At 45.0% G+C, this 14638-nt stretch overlaps 1 protein-coding gene across 2 annotated transcripts in view; it reads right to left on the minus strand.

Moving 5' to 3' along the window:
* Positions 1–13249, minus strand: part of EXTL2 (exostosin like glycosyltransferase 2) — a 59176-nt gene extending 45927 nt beyond the window's left edge. For both annotated transcript variants that reach the window (XM_088451303.1, XM_088451302.1), the window contains exon 1: positions 13089–13249. The gene's annotated coding sequence lies outside the window, so the exon portion shown is untranslated. The remainder of the gene's footprint in view (positions 1–13088) is intronic.
* Positions 13250–14638: the final 1389 nt, after the last annotated feature.

The following is a 14638-nucleotide window of genomic DNA, read 5'->3' on the forward strand; positions in this document are numbered from 1 at the left end:
AAGACCTCAAATAAGGAGTCCGATTTCCTGAACGGATCACATAAATCCGGAGAGGCCGGACCACAGTCAAAGAGGCCACACCAGCCGAGAGGACTGGTGACTAAAATGTCAGTACCATAAGTTCCAGAACAATATGGAACTTAAAAACCACTCTAGGAAGAGACACGGGAGAGTGCAACTCACACCCCTGACATGGTGAACTATCCTGTAGAGGGAGCCACATGAGAATGCACCCAATTCCAACACTCTCCTGGCGGATGCAAACGCCATAAGAGAGAGAGAGAGCCTAAGCTATAGACCATGTAATGGCTATTAAAGCTAGTGGATCAAATGGAGGCCCCAGGAGGGCACAAAGAACCACTGCCAAATCCTAAGGAGACCCTAGGGGGTCACCCTGAAGGAGGGTCTGGATACACGGGAGAGGAGCAATTCCACATCTGAACCATACTGACAGTGCAGAGATCCGCACTCTCAGGAAGGCCAGGCGTTGGGCGAGACCCAAGCCAGCTGGAAGGAATGCCAGAACTTCTGAAAATCCTAATCACCGGAGGATCGTAGTGACAGGTACGATACCATAAGAAGAATGTATGCCACAGTCTGTGGTAGATCCCAGCAAAAACTGGCCTATGCGCTCTAAACATTTCAACGATGACAGAGCCAGGGAAGCCTTAGGACCACAGTAGTTACGCAGATAAAGACAAACTATCCAGGTCCAAGGAAAAACAAGGACCCTGAGACCACAGGTCCAGATAGTGAAGCAGCAGGAACGGAGCATCGATGGGGAGCCTCCGAAAATCCAAGTACCAGTGACTTCTGGAGCGATCTGGAGCCACCAGAAGGAAAGCCCCTCCGTCTCGAATGAAACCTCCGAAGACCTCGAGGAAGAAGCGAGACCAGAGGACACAGGTACCCAAAGTGGAAGGTCCACTTCACTGACAAAGAGTCACTGAAGGTTGCTTCAGTACCTCTAGAGCTGGACTCTTACCACCGGTAGTGAGGAACAGAGTCAGAAGGCCATGAGGATCACCTCACGGAGGCCCCCTCTGCTCACTAGGAGTTGAAACCTCTCTTGGAGAAGAGACTAGTCCCCGGGATGCACGTCGTGACGGCTGAGGAAGCCCGCTTACCAATGGAGAGCTCCCGGAATGAACACTGCAGAGATGGCCATGAGGAGACCCTCGGACTATGTCAGAATGTGTGACATTCCTGTCATTGCTACCCAACGACCATGTCTCCTAGATAGAAGCCACTGTTGTGACACTGTCGGACTGAACCTTTCCAGGTTTTACAGTGAAATATGTGTTAGGCCAGAGCGAAGGCCCCAGACCGCCTAAAGTTCCAACTAGTTAATTGGCAGGGCGGAATCGACAGACGTCCAACTTCCCCGAAATGAATGTGGACCAGACAATGTCCGTAGCAAAGAATACCCTGGAAGAGATGGCCATAGCCACCCGGACGGAGACCGACTCGCCTCCAGAGAGAGCATCATCGTCTGAACAGTGATCCAATGGAGAAAACTTGTTCCATCTGGAGAGGAGCCAATTATGGAAAGGCCTGGAATGGAACTGAGCATATTCCACCCTTCCAAAGGTAGACCCTCTGGATATTTTCGACGGCACATTACAGAGAGTAATGACATATGTCGACTGCGCAGACATCCGCCCACTCCTTGTTGAAGAGTGGAGATCTTGTCTTACTGCAGAATAATTCTCAGATTCTGAGAATCCAGCAGGGCTCCCAGAGGAAGAATACCCTGTGAGAGAAGCAGGGAGGAATTTCTCCCTGTTGATTAATCATCTGTGCTGTGAAGAAGCCACGGTTATCCTGACATGGCTGTAAAGTACCTTGTTGATCCTGCTAAAAGCAGGAGGCCGACCAGATACTGGAGTAGTCAGATACACTGAACAGGTGAACTGTCCATAAAGTTGGTAAACCCCCGGTGGGGCTGAGGACAGGCCAAAAGGCCCCCGTAGGTACGTGTCCTGAATATTCAGGGATAACATAAAGTCCCCAGGTTCCAAACATCGGATGATGGAGCATGGTGGACTCTCTCCTTAGAATCTGATTCCGGGATTTGAGATAGAGAATAGGCAAATGAGGACTAGTCGACCACTGCTCCAGAAAGAAAGTAGAACAACCAGTCCCTCGCTGAGATAGTGAGGCTGGCCGAACTAGCTCTGCTTACCGCAAAGACTGTATAGCTTGCTGGATTTGTAAGGCCCTGATCGGGTCTGAAGAAGGGCCCGTGTAACAACACCTGTGAGGGGGCCGACTGAGCAATGAGAGGTCGTACCCGTGAGAGATTGCAACTCCTACCCAAGCATCCGCGGTGACTTGACACCAGCACTGGGTGAACTGAGAAAGTCGGAATCTCACTCCCCCCATGTAGACCTGTCCCGTCAGGCTGAAGGTTTATCCTTAGGCTGAGAAGCAGGGTCGTCTGGAAGTCCAGGTCTGCTCGGTACTGGATATGGTGGCCCTCGTGGAGGCCGACAGGCTAGGAAAAAACAGGCCTTTAGGCTGACTCTGAGGACCAAAAGATTTAACAGATTTAGTCCGATTGTAGTGGGAGTAGCTAAAGACGGTATCTTCCCATGAGTGATACTGCCAATGATGCAACAATCTTGTCAAGGTTGACCAAACAAGATCTTCCCCTGAGAAGGTATCTGTACCTCTGCCTTCCCAGAGCGCAGCCATAGGGTATTGCGGTGGATACAGTCACAGCCAAGACCCTGAAGGTTAGAAGACTGGCATCCAATGTAGGTATTCCCACATATGACAACTGCATATTTTATGTGAGCGGCAAAAGACTTTTAAACCCCAGACTTGTTTGAGGGGAAAAACGTTAAAAATGCATCAGCCCAGTATGCAATAGCATTAACCAACCATGCGACGGCCATGGTAGGACGGGCAACAGCCCCTGAAAGCAAGTATATTGATTTCAGGTAAAGTTACCACCTACGGATCCGTAAAATCCATCCAGGCCGGAATGGGAGGCGTATTAACGCCTGTTGTGACACCTCGTATCTGGCGACAGCCAGACTCCCGACGTGAAACTGAGGGTGTATGATACAGGTGCAGGAACAACATTCTCTATAACCAGAATGGACCTGGCTACCAGCCCCAAAGCAGGGATAATAATAATACTTGAAATCGGATCCCCCCATTTAAGAGGGAAAGTTCCATCATCCAGTTCCAAGGGGAATGACAGACCGTTGTGGTAACGGAGGCAATTTATGTACTGTGCAAAACCCCGGCAGGGAGCGATAGTCTGTGTCACAGGGATAAAGTGCAAGAAACTGCGAGATACCCTGAGATGAAAAGGGCAGTATGGTGAAGTAACCCCAAGTGAGTTACGACAATGGGGCCCGCCCTGCGATCTGCAATGGAGAGGGTCCTGAGAAACAAACTAACCAAGGGGATCGTGTAAGGGGCCAGGCACCAGATGGCGCCGCATACATAACCCTTTCTGAGTCAAATCCTCCGCACTAATACCTGCAGTCCATACCTGCAGGATAGCAAAAAATGGGTGCAGTATCGCGGCTCTATCTCCTGGTCAGACATATCTGACTAACCTCTTAGCGGAAATATTAAGCAGCGCCATACCGGTCCTGACTGACGCTAAGATTAGCTGCAGGGACCCATTATCAGCGTATGCAATACACAGTTCCACCTAAAATATGGCAACGTGCAGCACGCAACAGTATGTGACAAACCTCACAAATATTGACATATATCTATATATATATATATATATATACACACACACAGTCAGGTCCATAAATATTGGGACATTGACAGAATTTTCAGATTTTGGCCTCTGTTCACCACCACAATGGTTTTGAAATGAAACAAACAAGATGTGCTTTAACTGCAGACTTTCAGATTTAATTTGAGGGTAATTACATCCAAATCGGGTGAACGGTGTAGGAATTACAACGGTTTCAATATGTGCCTCCCACTTTTTTAGAGGCCAAAAGTAATGGGACTATCAACTCAAAAGCTATTTCATGGACAGGTGTGGGATATTCCCTCGTTATTTCATTATCAATTAAGCAGGTAAAAGGTCTGGAGTTGATTCTAGGTGTGACATTTGCATTTGGAATCAGTTGCTGTCAACTCTCAATATGAGATCCAAAGAGCTGTCACTATCAGTGAAGCAAGCCATCATTAGGCTGAAAAATCAAAACAAACCCATCAGAGAGATAGCAAAAACATTAGGTGTGGCCAAATCAACTGTTTGGAACATTCTTAAAAAGAAAGAACGCACCGGAGAGCTCAGCAACACCAAAGGACCCGGAAGACCACGGAAAACAACTGTGGTGGATGACAAAGAATTATTTCCCTGGTGAAGAAAAACCCCTTCACAACAGTTGGCCAAATCAAGAACACTCTCCAGGAGGTAGATGTATATGTGTCAAAGTCAACAATCAAGAAAAGACTTCACAAGAGTGAATATAGAGGGTTCACCACAAGATGTAAACCATTGGTGAGCCACAAAAACAGGAAGACCAAATTAGAGTTTGCCAAACAACATCTAAAAAAGCCATTACAGTTCTGGAACAACATCCTATGGACAGATGAGACAAAGATCAACTTGTACCAGAGTGATGGAAAGAGAAGAGAAGGAAAGGAACTGCTCATGATCCAAAATATACCACCTCATCAGTAAAGCATGGTGGTGGTAGTGTCATGGCGTGGGCATGTATGGCTGCCAATGGAACTGATTCCCTTGTATTTATTGATGATGTGACTGCTGACAAAAGCAGCAGAATGAATTCTGAAGTGTCTCAGGCAATATTATATGCTCTTATTCAGTCAAATGCTTCAGAACTCATTGGACGGCGCTTTACAGTGCAGATGGACAATGACCCGAAGCATACTGCAAAAGCAACCAAAGAGTTTTTTAAGGCTAAAAAGTGGAATGTTATGCAATGGCCAAATCAATCCCCTGACCTGAATCCGATTGAGCATGCATTTCACTTGATGAAGACAAAACTGAAGGGAAAATGCCCCAAGAACAAGCAGGAACTGAAGACATTTGCAGTAGAGGCCTGGCAGAGCATCACCAGGGATGAAACCCAGCGTCTGGTGATGTCTATGCGTTCCAGACTTCAGGCTGTAATTGCCTGCAAAGGATTTACAACAAAGTATTAAAAAGTGAAAGTTAGATTTAGGATTGTTTAGTTTGTCCCATTACTTTTGGCCCCTTAAAAAGTGGGAGGCACATATAGAAACCGTTGTAATTCCTACAACGTTCACCTGATTTGGATGTAATTACCCTCAAATTAAATCTGAAAGTCTGCAGTTAAATCACATCTTATTTGTTTCATTTCATAATCATTGTGGTGGTGAATAGAGGCCAAAATATGAAGATTCTGTCAATGTCCCAATATTTATGGACCTGACTGTATATATATATATATATATATATATATATATATATATATATGTGAGGTCTCAGAACCACCCCAGGTACACCTGTATTAGGGCAGATTGTAAAGAAAAGGGATAGATATACACTGACAGGTGAGAGAAAAGCAGACAGTCAGCACTAGCATAAGTCACATACAATGCAGACATGTACATATATATATATATATATAATATGCCAAAGGCCTGGCACTCCCAATTACACACACTGTGATAACTGCTGCCGGTGCCCTCACAAAATAGTAGAAATACAGAAGACCAAGGTGCGGCACTCACGGCATCGATTCAATGATAGGCGACAAGTGGCGTTAGGTATCTTGATAAAAGTTCAACAAGGAACTGAAACGTTGATACATTAACGCCACTTGTCGCCTATCATTGAATCGATGCCGTGAGTGCCGCACCTTGGTCTTCTGTATATATATATATATATATATATAGATACATACATACAAAATGAACCCTTATATCGCGCGTACACTGGTTCAGCTGCACCAATTAGGTGGACCTCTGCTAGTAGAGGACCTAAAAATAGAAATGGAAGAGAAGGGGTACCTTTGGTGCGCTACAACTTTGAGTATTAATTGAACAGAAGAAACTTCCACCACTTAGGGGGATTTATTGCAATATTAGCTGTTGGTCAAACACAACCCTCTAGTTAGTCTTCAAATCACCATAAGTTTATGTTTTGGATATTGTTCATAAAATAAAAGCCCTATGGTGGCCCATAATTCTTATACCTGAATATTTTATTTTTGGTATATCAACAGAGGTAAAAATATAAACAATTTACAATACAAATAAATACATAAATCGCATAAAACAACTTTTAGTAAACCTGCCCCAGTACAGAAGGATAGATGTTGTTATCTGCCACCTACACCTTTGAGGTGTGAGCTCTTAGGTGGATTTCTTATGTGGTAGGTGCAGGTTTTTCAAAGCGATGACCCTACGCGTTTCGTCCACATACGGGACTTCATCAGGGGTAAACACAAAAATGGAACTGGTCTGAACAAACACTTGATGATATGGAACTGGTTAGAACACTCAGTAGTATAAGCTTATTTTCTGTCCCTTGATAGGGAGATATTCCTAGGAAGGCTTTTAAAATCCAAGTAGTTCTTATAAAGATTTTACTGGAACGATTAGATGGATGTTTCTCAACCAATAAATGTAACCCGAATCCTTAATAGCAATTTAAATATGAAGATGCATCATATACTCCCAGTGTGTAAAAACGATGAGACCTAGTGCCAAGCAAGTGGTGAAACTCTATTCAGTCCAGTGAAGTGTATGTCTCCCTCTGTTAGCAGTCCATATATATATGCACACACAAACACACACATGAACATGACATATAATATACTGCACATTATCACTACATTCAACTGCCCAGATTCAGTGTCTGGGACGGCTATAGCGCTGTGTACACTGACCTAATGGTGAGGTACGCAGGGGGACTGGACTAACTGCCATCTCCGGAGATTTCTGCAGCTGCACCAGAGAAAATGGCCGTCTGGAGACCTCATAAGAAGCGTGGCCTACGGAGGAAGCAGCTCAGCCACGACAGACTATAATACTGAAAGGCGCTGAGCTGAGGGGAGGAGCCGCTACAGCAGGGAAGGCTTCCTCCTCTGGCTTGCTATTAACCCCCGGGACGCCGGCTCCCAGCGCCGATCGTTAAGTCCCTGGTGGTCTAGTGAACACGCGGGGCATGGGGGGCCCGCCACCACTGCCGGCGCCTCCGGTCTGTCCCCAGAGACCGGAGGCATCAGACTGCATTTTGAAATGCGCGGATCACCGCAATCGGTGACCCGCGACCTTACCTGCTCCCCGATGATCCGGCACCAGTCCTGGGCGCCCCCAGAGTCCGGCTAGTACAGACTCTGGGGTCCCGCTGAGATCCCCAGATCTGTACTGGCGTCTCAGCGCAGGCGGGGTGACGGAGCGGCAGCTTGGACGTCCTATGGACAGTCTGACGCTGCCGATTTGGGGAGTCCAAAAGTAAAATAAAAAATCTAAACTCATAAAATAAAATAAGCTTAGGGGCTGCTTATCAGCCCCCCCCCTGCGATAATGGTGACCCGACTCCGGCCGGGCACCAACTTAAACTGAGGTGCCTCTGGCTAGGGGGCGGGGCTATAGGGAGAGTGGACCCAGTGCATCCTGGGAGCTAAAAGCTTTAACTGCGTGGTGCCCGGATTTGGTTCCCAACCTATACCCCAAGGTCAACCCTGTGCACCCCCTATGGACCCTGAAGTAGAAAGTTTATTTTGATGCCGGTGCTGCACGTGACGTCACGCTGCTGGTTGCAGAGAGGAGCCAGGACCGAGCCGCCGGAGAAGAGGAACAGCACAGGAGACAGTGTTGGCTGAGGAGGAGAGCCACGGTATGGGCGGTGGTTGGGGAGGGTGGAGAGCTGGAGATGAAGACGCGGGGGCTGAGAGGCACAGGGGCTGGGGGATGTGAGGCACAGGGGCAGGGTTTGGGGCTGAGAAACGCAGGGGCTGGGTTTGGGACGCAGGTGTAGTCTTACCCATCTGAACTGCACAAGTGTAATGGTGGTACTTTATGTGGAAGTGGCTATTTCAATGTATTTTATACTTTAATGTATTTAATTTACATCCGGCTTTCCCAACGTTTTTTATGTGGACATAATGTAATTATGTGTATATAAAGGCGGCACTCCAGAGACTTCTACAGATGTGCCCACATACATCTATCCTCCATGCGCTACAAGTTGCGCCACACATAACTCGGAAGCTCGGTGTGACTCGGTAGCGCTGAGCGTCTTTTCGTGCATCTTTTTACCTTCAAATGTGTCTTATTCGCACAACGCAGACGCACCCTCAGACGCACAGAGAACATAGGCATGCTGCTTATGCTATCTATTCGCAACGTTGTGCGAATAAGACGCATTTGAAGGTAAAAAGATGGACGAAAAGACGCTTGGCGCTACTCAGTCACGCCATACTTGCTTACTTTTGAAAAAGCATTTCAGGGAGATTGTGAAAGCAGCACCTATGAGCGCGTGTCACAGTGGGCGTGTACTGATAAATCTGAGAGGCGTGTCCTAAACCTGACTTACATCCAAATGTAAACCAGCCCAAAAGCAGTTAGTAAGATCTGTTTGTTGATGAAAACACACTAATACTTTGCAGAAATTCATAGGGATCATTGTGCCTTATAATAACCAATGCAAGGAAATTACACTAATGATCCCATTGGAATGTATATATCTCTGTTTTTTAATATAACAGCTTCATAATGGGGGTAAGGATGAAATGAGGGAGATTGTTAGACTCTTCAGGGAGATTGCTACTATTTCAGGGAGTCTCCCTGACAATGAGGGAGAGTTGGCAAGTATGAGTCACACCACAGCATGGCGTGACTTGAAAGGCTAGATGTATGTGGACCCATTTGTACCTCAGTGAACAAACGTGTTTATTATCAACATTTCGGGGTTACATCCCCTTCATCAGGATACACACGGAGGAGGGGCCCAAAGCATATTCTTGCACCTGGGCCCACCACTCTCTAGTTCCGCCAATGGTCCCACGCACATCTGCCTCTGGTGCACATAGCTATAGCTTGGTGTTGTGAGGGAAAGGGAGATGGGTAAGATGCAGTGTAACAATTGAAAGGAACTAGGCCCACCCCAGTGTATGGTCACACATCTTACCTCAATTCCTTCCACTGCAAACATGTGAGGCATGAATAAGCTAATGGTGTCACGGAGTCCCCCAAAATAAGCCTATGGGCATGAGAGATTGTTCCTCATACAAAGAGGTCTATGTACTAAGCCTTGGAGAGAGATAAATTGGATGGAGATAAAGTACCAATCAATCAGCTCCTGTCATTTTTCAAACATAGGACCTCATTCAGAGTCGGTTGCAAGCGGCAGCTCGGTCGTACGCATCCGATGTTTCCAAACCACGCATGCGTACGGTTAGTTGTGCGCATGTGCATACAAGACCTTGCGATCCAAAATGCTGTAGATCGTACGACTTAAGAGCAGGAAGTGGCTTCCGAGAGTTGATTGACATGAAAGGCCGTTTGTGGGTGTTGACGGGGGTGGTGGTCTGAAAACGCAGGCGTGCCTCAGCGTTTAGAGGGCGTTTTAGGGGCATACATAAATTACCTGCTACGACCGATATAGAAGGCCGGAAGTAGTAAAACGTCACTCTGCGAGCAGGTTGGAGGCCTGGCTGATCGTACAGCTTGAGGTTGGGTACGTGCTCTTGCAAGCCACACAGTACAATCGATACTATTGAATGTTATTGATGTTAGGATTGATGTTTCTATTTTGAGCTACACAATGCAAGCAGCTAATAATCGATTGATGAAGCTAATAACACTGCTAATTAGTTTGTAATTGATTCAGCTGCGTTTGTATTAGCGAATAATAAGAATAAATAAATTTCATAGGGATGGCTTTTTCTACGCATTTTTTTTTCTATTTTTGTGGGTATCAACACAACACAAGCGGCCGCAACCATCAGAAGAAAATTAACATACAGCGACTGACAACGATTGACTCGATCGCTAGCTGCTATCACTCGTTAGCTAGGAGGAGGTGTATTGTTCATGTATGGGCGTCACTTTGGTTGCGACCGACCGGCCGTGCGATTGCTTCCTTTTTCAGGTTTCTCGGTCGTTAGGCGTACGACTGAGCAGCCGCTTACGACCGACTCTGAATGAGGTCCATAGTCTGTAAAGTGACAGGAGCTGATTGGTTGGTACTTTATCTCTCTCCAAGGCTTAGTACATAGACCCCTAAATAGGTTGTGCATATTATTATGTGAGCTGCAAATATTTGCCATATTATTTAACAAATCCTGAAAATTATGTATAGCATATACGGTGGTAGGTTCATTTACCATATAATAGCCCAAATCAACACATACGGGGCTTCTAGATGAGATCATCAAAAAAATGGAAACATGAGGACCGCTATAATCTAAATAGGACAAGGGGCATAACTACTGGAGAGGTATTTGAGTATCCTCCATGTCAATTATTATAGTTAGAAATACATAGCAGCAAACAACAGAAGTGCAACCTATATATATTTATATTGAACAACATTTCAGGCTATTGCCTCACAGAGGTTGCTGCCCTGAAACCTTGCAAATTCCTTATGTTCGCTATAAGAAAGCTGTTTTTATTATACACACTTGCCAATGCCGGCAGCGACGGAACGAGGGTGGTGGCCATGCTGCATTCAAACAGCATGGTCCCCGCTAACGATATCATTCGTCGACCTGCATGCAGTGCCAATGGAGGATGTCACTGAGGGCGTGCGGGCGCGATCACTGTCAGCAATATAGAGGATACACACTAGACGATGTGCCCGATATGTCGCTCCGATCCGCAGGAGTGTGTACCCAGCTTTAGGGCATACTTGCCTACTTTTGAAAAAGCATTTCAGGGAGATTCTGAAAGCAGCACCTATGAGCCCCTGTTACAGTGGGCGTGTACTGCTACATCTGAGAGGCGTGTCATGAAACTGATTTACATCTAAATGTAAACAAACCCCAAAGCAGTTAGTAGGATCTACGTGTTGAAGAAAACACACTAATACTTTTTAGAAAATGCATGTAGCCATAGGGATCATTGTGCCTTATTACCAATGCAGGTAAATTATACTGCTTTTTCTTTTATATAACAGTATCATAATGGGGGTAAGGTCCAATCAGGGAGATTCCTAGACTCTTTAGGGAATCAGGGAGATTGCTACTATTTCAGGGAGTCTCCCTGACAATGAGTGAGAGTTGGCAAATATGGTGTCAACATGGCGAATGTCGATATAATAAACATGTCAACATGTTCACTGTCGACTACACTATGTTGACATTAGTGTGTCGCATGCTTGCTTAGTTTTGAAAAAGCTTTTCAGGGAGATTGTGAAAGCAACGCCTATTACCGCGGCGGTAAAGTGGCCGTGTACTGCTACATCTGAGAGGCACGTCATAATACTGACTTACATCCACATTTAAATGAGCCCCAAAGCAATTAGTAAGATCTACTTGTTGATGGAAACACAATGATACTTTTCAGAAAATGTGCCTTATATAACCAATGCAGGGAAATGGCACTTGACTTTTGAATATCTATATCACTGATTCATTTTCTCCTCAAGTATATAACAGCTTCATAATGGGGGTTATGTGCAATCAGGGAGATTGCTAGACTCTTCAGGGAGATTGCTACTATTTCAGGGAGTCTCCCTGACAATGAGGGAGAGTTGGCAAGTATGCTTTAGGGTACCATACTGTTATGGATAGACAGACATAAAAAACAAGACAGTGTTGACAATACATCAGTGTCGACATGCTGAATGTAAACATGGTCAATGCTGACATTATGGACATGTTTAATGTCAACATAATGACCAGGTCCTCAAACTCATGTTGACATAATATACCTAACCCAAATAAACTAGTTACATAAATCACTTTTAGGAGCAATTAGGGTCCCTCCGAATCAGGTGCGTAACTAGGGGTGTGCAAACGGTTGCCACTGAGAGAGCAGGGTTCTATGGGCGGCACCATAGCTTCCCCATGGCCCTTGCTTCTGGCTAGCAGGGGACAGCACCCTGCAGCCAATATCACTGCTCCTTTGGACACCCCAGACAGGCACCCAGCAGTCTGTGTAGGGTCCCGTCTGTGCGACGTTACGCGTTTAGGGGGTGAGGCCGGCACAGGGTGCTCTGGAGCCCAGATACGCATCTGCTCTGAATGTTTATGATATATATTGAATTTAACATCCCGGTTGAAGGAGCGTTTCAGTCACTAACATTTTTGTGGGATATTTCCTCAACATGTACATTTGTGAAGAAATTTCAGGTGAGTAATGTGGAGCCGCAAGACACACATCAGTTTCAATTCCACAGAATATCTACTTTCAAACACGGCCTGGAAATATTTGAATCTGTAATACACGTGTAATGCGGACCCTACACGGTGCGATTTGAAAACGTACGACACCTCGGTGCATCGCATGCTGTTGCGATCGATCAAAATCGTGCATATCGTGTGTAAAATAGGCCCGTGTATGTGCCGCTTACGAAACGTACATTTATTTATTTATTAACAGTTTCTTATATAGCGCAGCATATTTCGTTGCACTTTACAATTGTAAGCATTAATAGAACAAAATTGGGTAATAACAGACAGATATATAGGTAGGAAGGCCCTGCTCACAAGCATACAATCTATAGTACATGAAAGAAAATAAAAAAATATCCCATTTACCGACTCAAATTTTAAAACAGCAGCGAAAGGGTTAAATTCTAGAAAACTATTTACCGATTAGTCGCGATGTGTTGCAGCACATTTGTTCTAAAACACGTTTTATAGTTTATTTATGCAAAGATGAAATTTTTACGAATAGATTTTTTCCTCCTCAAAAAAATCTAGATTTTTTTGTAGATCCGTTCACTGACTGGCACAGGTGTAATCTAAAAGGCTGGAATGCATTGTGCTATTTGCGGTTTGTATAGTGAGCAGAATGATATGCTAATTTGTGTTTGTGGAGTGTACACATCAGATACATACACAAAAGCACAAGTTCTTCTTACAGAAAAAAAGTCCCTCTCTCCATATTGAGAATATATCTAAACTCTGATTTGCTGATAGTTTCCTTTTCCTTACCCTGTGTCCAAGTCTTTCTGGAGCCTGTGGTCATGATGCATAACAGAAACATTCCTTTGTATTAGTAACCGACACAAGTCTCAGTTTAGCTTCTAAACAAAGATCAGTGTGAGTTTAAGCTGCTGCACTGACTTCCTGTATCAGCAGCATTCCCAGAATGCTCTGCTTAGCTGTGTGCCCATGCAGGCTTGGACTCTGCTCAGATTACAATCTCAGTAGGTCGCCTTCCTCTCTGGTGTAAAACAGTCATATACAGTGTAGTCCCAAGTTTTACTCTGACTTTCTGAATCCATCATATATAGTCATCTAATAGATGCATTCTATATAAACAATTATAACATTTCAGGAGCAATTCAATAAAAAAAAGCAATGGGGGCAATGTGCTGTCTGAACAGTGTCTAGTATATCTTTTGAAAATATCTGTTTTACTATTACCATAAAATGCCTTCGGCAGCACAAGGGTGTGACCAGGATGCTATATGAATGAACTTTCCATGATTATTTTCAAGCAATTAGTAAGTCCCTAAATGTATTACCCTCTTATTTTGATACCTATTATGTGTCATTTTCTCTGCACTGCCCGCATCCATCACAGTAAATAGCATGAGCTGTGTTATAAAAGGCAGTTTTGAGCGGGGGGGGGGGGGGTGTTGGATGAGGACGCTCCGCACTGCCTGTATCCCTCAGGTAAGTAACATCAGCCGGTGGTCTCTAGGACCCGCTGAGGCGCAGCAGGATGGTCTGTACTCTGATATGCGCTACTGTGCATCATACTTGCCAACTCTCCCTGATTATCAGGGATACTCCCTGAAATAGTAGCAATCTCCCTGTCTCCTTGAAGAGGCTAGTAATCTCCCTGATTACACCCTACCTCCATTATGTAGCTGTTATATATAAAAATAAACAGATATTTACATTCAAATGGGATCATTAGTATCATTACCCTGCATTGGTTATAAGGCACAATGATCCCTATGGATACAAGTATTTTCTGAAAATGATCAGTGTATTTTCATGAAAAAATAGATCTTACTAACTGCCTTGGGGTCCGTTTACATTTCGATGTAAAATAATTTTATGGCATGCCTCTCAGATGTAGCAGCACACACCCACTTTACCACCGTGCTTATAGGTGTTGCATTTACAATCTCCCTGAAATGCTTTTTCAAAAGTAGGCAAGTATGCTGTGCATGCACGCCCTGTTGCAGACCCTCCAACATGACCTGTTCCGTTAGGTACAAAGTGCTCTGCTCCTGGACTTCCCTCTTAATGTATGATTGCAGTCACCTGTGCTGAAACACCTGTCTTATCAATTACCTAGTTCAACACAGGTGACTGCAATCATACATTAGGTGGGAAGTCCAGGAGCAGAGCATTTTGTACCTAATGGAACGGGTCATGTTGGAGGGTAGGGTGTTGTCGCGTCTTTTCTCCCCTGTGTTCCTTCTTGATGAGTGCTTTCCAAGAATCCCAGAGATATTCAGCCATACAGAGCTTGCAGAGTACTGCAAGTACACTGTTCACCACCAACACCATAGAGGGGTATAACG

This window comes from Taudactylus pleione, unplaced genomic scaffold (assembly GCF_031769625.1).
Source record: "Taudactylus pleione unplaced genomic scaffold, aTauple2 ptg000546l, whole genome shotgun sequence".
NCBI lineage: Eukaryota > Metazoa > Chordata > Amphibia > Anura > Myobatrachidae > Taudactylus > Taudactylus pleione.